The 8,260-nt window shown below is 38.6% G+C and overlaps 1 long non-coding RNA gene and 1 other non-coding gene across 2 annotated transcripts in view; both read left to right on the forward strand.

Moving 5' to 3' along the window:
• Positions 1–8,260, forward strand: part of LOC144236845 (uncharacterized) — a 29,532-nt gene that overhangs the window by 3,956 nt on the left and 17,316 nt on the right. The window lies entirely within an intron of this gene.
• Positions 3,104–3,210, forward strand: LOC144236854 (U6 spliceosomal RNA). The gene has a single exon (XR_013336668.1). It is a non-coding gene; the product is annotated as a U6 spliceosomal RNA (small nuclear RNA).

The following is an 8,260-nucleotide window of genomic DNA, read 5'->3' on the forward strand; positions in this document are numbered from 1 at the left end:
CAATAGTTGGCACATTTTGCAGGATACTTTCTACTCGCTTGACACCTGTTGCCCTGACACTGCTGTAGTTGAGAGATCCTTAGGATATCTGACATTCAGCCGGCAGCAGGTGAAATTTCTTACTATGTCATTCTCCCAGAATCTGTATGTGTGGAGGCACATGGAGTCAGAGTGGTAAGAGGGCTTTTTCTCTCCTTCTTAATTTATTTTTATTTTTTTAAATTTTTAATGTTTTATATATTTTTGAGAGAGAGAGAGAGAGACAGCATGAGCAGGGGAGGGTCACAGAGAGAGGGAGACACAGAATCTGAAGACAGGCTCCAGGCTCTGAGCTGTCAGCACAGAGCCCGACGCGGGGCTCGAGCCCACCAACTGTGAGATCATGACCTGAGCTCAAGTCGGAGGCTTAACTGACTGAGCCACCCAGGCGCCCCTCTCCTTCTTTATTTAGATTAGTAGGAGAAAATCCATATGGAACTAGTTTCTTGGGCTAGGTTACTCTTTGGTTCAATTTCCTTGAGTACTCTTTGGTTCCTGATCCATTTCCTCCCAGAGATGGTTTTTGCTTTCTTTTGTCTGTGTCTTTGGTGTCCTTTAATGCACACATGAAATAAAGGCTGTTGCTCAGAGACATCTTGGAAGCCAAAGTTGCATAATTGGTGGACACAGGTCGAGCACTTAAAAGATGTTAGAGTGCTCACTACCTCAAGAAGACTCCCATGTTAGGAAAAGTTGGTCACAGAATGGGTTAGATTGACACTAGGTTATCCCTGAATCTCAAGAAAACTTCCATGCAATGAGATATACTGTAAAACAACACAAAATCCCCATACATCCCTCCTAGGTATTAGAGTGACTGTTGCTCCAAGAGACCCAAGGCCTAGCTAAGGCTGTTAATGTGCACCTAAGAGATTTGTCCTTTCATCTTGTTCTGTGTTCTAAGAATGTAGCTGGTATGCAAGGATCCAAGAGCACCTGGCTTCAGGGGTCCCAAACAAGATCCAAAGGCACAGAGATGAGTGCTGGTGGAATAAGAAAGGAATGTACTTTAGTAGGACACCACCCAGAAGACAGCAGACTAGCATCTCAGAGAGTGTCTGCAAAGTGCTACAAATACTTCCAGGTTTATATATGGAAAATGTGAGGCAAAGGTGGATGAGTACCTGCAGGTGGGCAGTGAAGGTCGAATCTATCACTGTCTTGGAGTCAGTCATGGGCGGAGTCTTGCTGGGGTGGGGGCTTACCTTATTGCTAGAGGGGCTAGTTTTGGTTCCCATCAGGGGATGCTTTGCCCACAGGATCTTCTGTCTGAGTTAAGAAATAAGCTGGAAAGAACTTAATCAATTAACAAGTTTGAGGTCAAAATGGAGATAGTTGAACTCCTCTTTTAAGAGCTTGGCTTTGTGACCAGTGAGAATATTCTTGGTCTGAACCATTCAAAGGGTGCAGTTTTCAGAGTTCTCCAGGGGATCAGTCAAATAGAGTGGGGATCCGAGTCTTTCTCCCTTCTCCCCGCAGGCTGTGGTAAGTTTGTCATGAGAGGTTCCAGAAAAGAAAAACCTTTGTCATCTCAACCTTAGTTGCTTGTCAGTGTTGGAAAGTTCCATTCTAGTAGCATCTGTGTCACAGGTGAGGGAGTCTTTGACTAAAGGCATCTCACCATTTTGTAAGGACCAGAGACACCATTTTCCCTACACCAGCCTCACCACCTATACAAAGGCCTTTGCTTTCTTAGACTAATATTGGGAGTAAACTTTTGAATCATGGGGGCCGTGTCATCTATGCCCTCCTTGGATGCCTTGAATCACTGGTTAAACCATTAACCATTTTGGCTTATTGGATTGAGTCACTGTTAATAGATCCTGCTCATCAATGGCTGGAAGATGGATACCTTAAATTGGCTATATTAAAAATAATCTTTATCTAGAACTCTCAACTGTCTTACTAGTATAGTGGCTAGCCTTAGGGACTCTCGTGATAAGATGAAATAACAAAAATCAGACTTAAGACTTAAAACTGAGGGGACCCGGTGACTCAGTCAGTTAAGCATACAACTCTTGGGGCGCCTGGGTGGCTCAGTCGGTTAAGCATCCGACTTCAGCTCAGGTCATGATCTCATGGGTCGTGGGTTCGAGCCCCACATCGGGCCCTGTGCTTTNATCTGCAAAAAGCCAATATTCAGGGGATAATAGAAGCCAAGTTTGAATTGTGTACCCAGAAAAAAGGGTTTTGTTAAAATGCTCTTTCCAAACTTGACAAAAGCATCAGTCTTTTGATTCCTATTTTAAAAATCTCTCTGATACGAGGGCACCTGAGTGCCTCAGTTAGTGAAGGATCCAACTCCTGGTTTTGGCTCAGGTCATGATCTTTTGGTTTTGTGGGTTTGATCCCCGCGTCAGGCTCTGCACTATCAGCCTGCTTGGGATTCTCTCTCACTCTCTCTCTGCCCTTCCCCAACTTGCACTGTCTCTGTCTCTCAAAATAAATAAATAAACTTTAAAAAAAATTTTAAGGGTGCCTGAGTGGTTCAGTCCATTGAGCACCCAACTTTGGTTCAGGTCATGATCTCACAGTTCGTGGGTTCAAGCATCGCATCGGGCTCTCTGCTGTCAATGCAGAGACTGCTTCGGATCCTGTGTCTCTCTCACGCTACTCCTGCTCCAGCCTCTGTCTCTCAAAAAGAAATAAACATTTAAAAAATTAAGTAATTAATTAAATAAAAATAATTTTTTAATCTCCCTGATATTAAAAAGCAAATTTACTTAAAAAGGTAGGCCAGTCCTTTGATATTCAGGATATAATCTAGTTCTTTGGACAATTAGAAATAACTGTCTTACAAATTTCTACAAAACCAGAAATGCAACTCTAGAAACCAATCAAAACACACCCATCTTTACCATTCCCTAAACCTCACCTATTCCTCTCAATATGTTTGTAAATACTATAAAAAGTCAGGATATTGGAACAAAATTGTCCTGTACTTAAGAGAAAAAAGGACATTTAAAAATAACAATTATCCTGAAATTCTAAGAGAAAAAAAGTTTTTTAGATTCTCTGTCCCCTGAAATCAAAATAAATCTTATGTCTTTGAAATGTAAAGAGAGTGCTTACTTCCGCAGCACTCGTACTAAAATTGTAACGATACGGAGAAGATTAGCATGTCCCCTGCGCAAAGATGACATACAAATTCATGAAGCATTCCAGATTTTTTTAATTAAAAATAAAAAAAATAATAGGGGCACCTGGATGGCTCAGTCAGTTAAGCTTCTGACTTCAGCTCAGATCATGACCTCATGGTTCATGAATTCGAGCCCCACATCAGCCTGCTTCAGATTCTCTGTCCCCCTCTCTCATGGCTCCTCCCCCCCAAATGAGCATTTTTTAAGAACAAATAAAATAAAATGTAAACGGTGCCTACCATCACTCAAGAATGGGGAAAAAAGGGAGGTGTGGGACTGTGGGACTGGGGAAGGAGAGGCCTTTTTAAAATGCAAATTGCTGAAAGCCCTGGGCTCTTAAGCCCAGACTCTAGCAGCTCTGATAACAGGCAGATATGTTCCAAGTCTCAACCTTGGGGAAAACTTGGATACTCTGCCTTTGTGATGTAAATGTTAAACTCTCATCCTTTCTAGAATGTAAGTCATTCTTTGAAATGCAAATTTTAGGGAGAAAATTTTCCTCAGAAAAAAAAAAATTGAAGGCATTTGAAAATTGAGCCANNATCCGTAAAAAAAAAAAAAAAAAAAAAAGAAAGAAAAGAAAATTGAGCCACTAATGTTCTCTCCACAAATATTAGTAAAAGCAAGCTATAAAATTTTTTATTGCATCTTGTCTGTGTATGTGTGTCCATATATGTTGTAAATGTCAGGTATTTTCGCTGTCTCTGGCTAGTATTGCCAAAATTAACTTGTAAAAAAGCTCTATGTGGTTGGTTTGAAGGTAAGTGCTTGTAAGATTGGGCATCTAAAACTCAGAAAGACAGAAACTAACCCAAAAGTTTTTCAAGTTCACATGATCTGGGAAAATATTCAATATTAAAATGAATTTAAGGCTATTGGTTAAATTAAAATACACGTTTTTAGAGTTACCAGCATTACATTTAAAACTTTTAGTCTGCCTATGTTCACTGAAAGTCAATAAATTCATTATCTCTCTTGCAAAATTTGTCCAAAAAATATCCACAGTCATGGTTGACTTTGTCTAATGCCTCATAAAGTTTTGTGACTAATCTAAACATAATTGTTAGAAACAAGTAAATTAAGTAGATGTAAATAAAATAAAAAGGTAAGTAAACTTTTAAGGTATTTCAAAATATTTGGTAACATGAAACTTTAAAATTTTGCTAAGTTAAATAACGAGTTAGGTTAAATTTATTGAATACCTAAATCATTTCCAAATATGATAAAATAATAAAACATGAGGTATGAAACAGAAGTTTATCTATTTTTGTCTTATCACAGAGAAACTAAAGATAAATATGGGTCTGCTAGTAAACTTGGTTTGTGCTTTGTTGAGATACTGTACTGTGAAAGAAGCACAAGTATAAAATCAGTAAATGTATTCAGAAGTTTGCTAATGTAAAGAATAATCATATAACTGATGGTTCACAATTGCTTACTACTTCATTTTCACTAGAAACTAAGGTTTCTAAAAACTCTGAATTCTAATAAATGTAAATAAGACTACTGCAGATAATCAGGGAAACAACTCTGTATGCAGGAAAACAAGATACGTGTTTTTGTTTTTTGTTTTTTGTTTTAATTTTTTTTAAACGTTTTATTTATTTCTGAGGGGGGGGCACCATGAGCAGGGGAGGGTCAGATTGAGAGGGAGATACAGAATGTGAAGCAGGTTCCAGGCTCTGAGCTAGTTGTCAGCACAGAGCCTGACGCGGGGCTAGAACCCACAAAGCATGAGATCATGACCTGAGCCAAAGTCGGACACTTAACCGACTGAGCCGCCCAGGTGCTCCAAGATACGTGTTTTTGGTAAAAAGTAGCATAAGAAATAGAAATATACTTTTGTTGAGGGAAAGAAAATAATGCTGTCCTAAAATGGGGCCAGTTATTGAAACAGAGGACAAAATGTGAATGTAAAAAACATTTAAAAAGATTTATAGATAAAGAATCTTTTGAAAGGAATTTTATCTGTGGTCAGTACTAAGATTAAAATAAATTAAAGTAAGTAAATGAACTTTAATATTGAAAATTAAAATCATGTTTTTGTTAAAAGGACAAAGTTTTCTTAAACTATTCATCTTTTTTTTTTATGTTTATTTATTTTTGAGAGAGAGACAGAGCACAAGCCAGGGAGGGGCAGACAAGAGAGGGAGCCACAGAATCCAAGGCAGGCTCCAGGCTCTGAGCTGTCAGCATGGAGCCCAACTCGGAGCTTGAACTCACAAACCATGAGATCATGACCTTAGCGGAAGTCAGACACCCAACCAACTGAGCCACCCAGGCTCCCCTATTTGTCTGCTCATAGTAAGAAATTGTAAACAAAACTTTATCTTTAAAATTATCTGCCTAAAAAAAAAAAAAAGCAAGGATTCTGTTTTGTCAGAATAATTTCCTATTTTTATCAGACCTGTGATTACTTAAAAAAAGAAAAAATTGGTTCTTAATATTAAAAAAGCTGAATTTTGCTCACTACTCTGTAACCTTCTGTATTTGCCTTTAATATCTTTTATTGTCACTTTGGTTAAATGGATAAATATTGTTTCATAATATCTTATGATTCTTTTTAATCACATTTTCAAACCTTTTAATAGTTTTTTGACATACTTCCCAAAATCACAGTCTAAAATGAAGTCTTTTGACCACAGTCTCACTGACATGTTCCAGAGAGTTCCTGGAACATTTCAAAGATTGTATGAGACATTAAACTAATTAGGCTTAATTAGTATATTAAATTACATGAGAGACCTTATCAAATAAGTGATACTAAATCCTCTTAGATTATATTTGTGTAGATATGATATTAGGATAATTCTAAAAACTGTATGAAACCTCTAGAAATCTGAGGTCCTGGTATATTATTAACTTGAAATGTTGTGTATCACAGACAACCAAATTTTCTTCCTTTATTTTAGTGTTTATATTTTTTTAAGAGAGCAAGAGAGAGCAAGCAGGGCAGGGGCAGAGAGAGAGGGAGACAGAATCCCAAGCACGCTCTGCTTTGTCAGCGTAAAACCTGATTCAGGGCTCTATCTCACAAACCATGAGATCATGACATGACCAGCGCCATGATCAAGAGTCAGATGCTTAACCACCTGAGCCACCTAAGTGCCCCCATAACCAAACTTTCTTGTCAATTACATTGTAATTAACTCTAATCACATCTCTGGCCATGGCTATTTTTAAGTGTGGTCATTTACAGTTACTGTTTTACTCTGATGATGTTGCAAATGTGTTTCACATTCAATGATATTCATAGAAAACCTCAGAGTATAATGCCGGGAGCCGCACCGGCCTCTCTGGATGACAGTCACTGCAAGGAAACTGGTATCTCCTTCTGCTACTACTGGCTCGTATTGTAAATGAGGCTGCTGGTATTGACCAGGTCTCACAATATTCCAGATCAGACTGATATTCCCCGCACACATTGCTCATAAAGGAAAGGCATGTCCTCGCCTTTCCAAAGATGATTGTCAAAAGGCTATTCCTAAGGGTCTTGCAGATCCAAGACTTACATAATAAAGGGGGCTTAAGTCTGGCCCTGAGGCAAAGAGCCTAATTTTAGAGTTAAGGGCAGATATCTACCCCCACCCATTTGTTTCTGCCTGGAGCACCCTCCCCCACTTGTGTGCACACTCTCTCTCAAAATAAATAAACTTAAAAATATTTTTTCTCTTAAGCTTACTGATTTACAGCAATTCGATAAAATATACCTTTGTGAATAAATTGAAACTTTTATCTTTTGTCCCTACCTGATGCCGCCAGAATTCGGAAACTGTCAGTTGAGTATATATATATGTCTTTTAAGATTTAAAAAAAAATTTAAAGATTTTATTTTTAAGTAATCTCTATACCCAACATAAGGCTCAAATTTACAACCCTGAGATCAAGAGTTTCATGCTCCACTGACTGAGCTAGACACACATCCCAAGTGTTCTTATATTTTACTTTAAAAAAATTTATGTATTTATTTTGGGAGAGAGAACAAGCATGTGTGCGGTGGAAGGGCAGAGAGACAGGGAGAGAGAATCTCAAGCAAGCCCCACACTGTCAGCACAGAGCCCGACGTGGGGCTCCATTCCATGAATCATGAGATCATGACCTGAGCTGAAATAAAGAGTCAGAGGCTTGGGGCGCCTGGGTGGCTTAGTCGGTTAAGCGTCCGACTTTCGCTCAGGTCATGATCTCGCGGTTCGTGGGTTCGAGCCCCGCGTCGGGCTCTGTGCTGACTGCCAGCTCAGAGCCTGGAGCCTGTTTCAGTCTGTGACTCCCTCTCTCTCTGACCCTCCCCTGCTCACGCTGTCTCTCTCTCCTAGAAATAAATAAAAACCTTAAAAAAAATTAAAAAAAAAAAAGAGTCAGAGGCTTAACTGACTAAGCCACCCAGGCACCCTTCAACTCCTATCCTTACTGCACTTATGTAAATGATCAGGCCAAGGTGTTTTGAAACTAGACTTATTTAGCAAATTGATTAGTATTAATTAGGCTGTATTTGGTAGAATGAGGGTGATTATAGAGAGAAAACATGTTTCAATAACACACCGAGTAAATATTAGATTCTAATACTGTTCATTACAAACTAGACCAGATCTTGATTTCTTCTAGTTTCTTCCAATGCCTGGCTACAATTCTCCGAAGTAACATTTCTGAGTTTTCTCACATCTTTCTGAGTTGAATACATTTGAAAACTAAAACTATCCTTTATCCTGAAACTCTGCAAACTAAATGCGAAGGACTTAATGTAAACTTCAGAGAAATCTCCAGAGTAGCTCCCATATAGGCAATCTTCATGCCTCTTGCTCTCTTGATCTGTGGGCCTTTCAAAAAGATCACCACAGGGCACCTGGCTGGCTCAGTCAATGAAACACAGGAGTCTTGATCTCAGAGTGGTGAGTTCAAGTCCCACCTTGGGTATAGAGCTTACCTAAAAAAAAAAAAAAAAGAAGAAGAAGAAAAGAAAAGAAAGAAATTACTTTTCCAGAAGTATGTAATTCTAACAGAAAGAAAATCAAATAAACTCCTATTAAAAAAGAAAGAAAAAAGATCACCACAAACATTTGAACTATAAACCAAGAAAATCTATC

The sequence above is a fragment of the Crocuta crocuta genome, unplaced genomic scaffold (assembly GCF_008692635.1).
Source record: "Crocuta crocuta isolate KB4526 unplaced genomic scaffold, BGI_CrCroc_1.0 scaffold488, whole genome shotgun sequence".
In the NCBI taxonomy this organism is placed as follows: domain Eukaryota; kingdom Metazoa; phylum Chordata; class Mammalia; order Carnivora; family Hyaenidae; genus Crocuta; species Crocuta crocuta.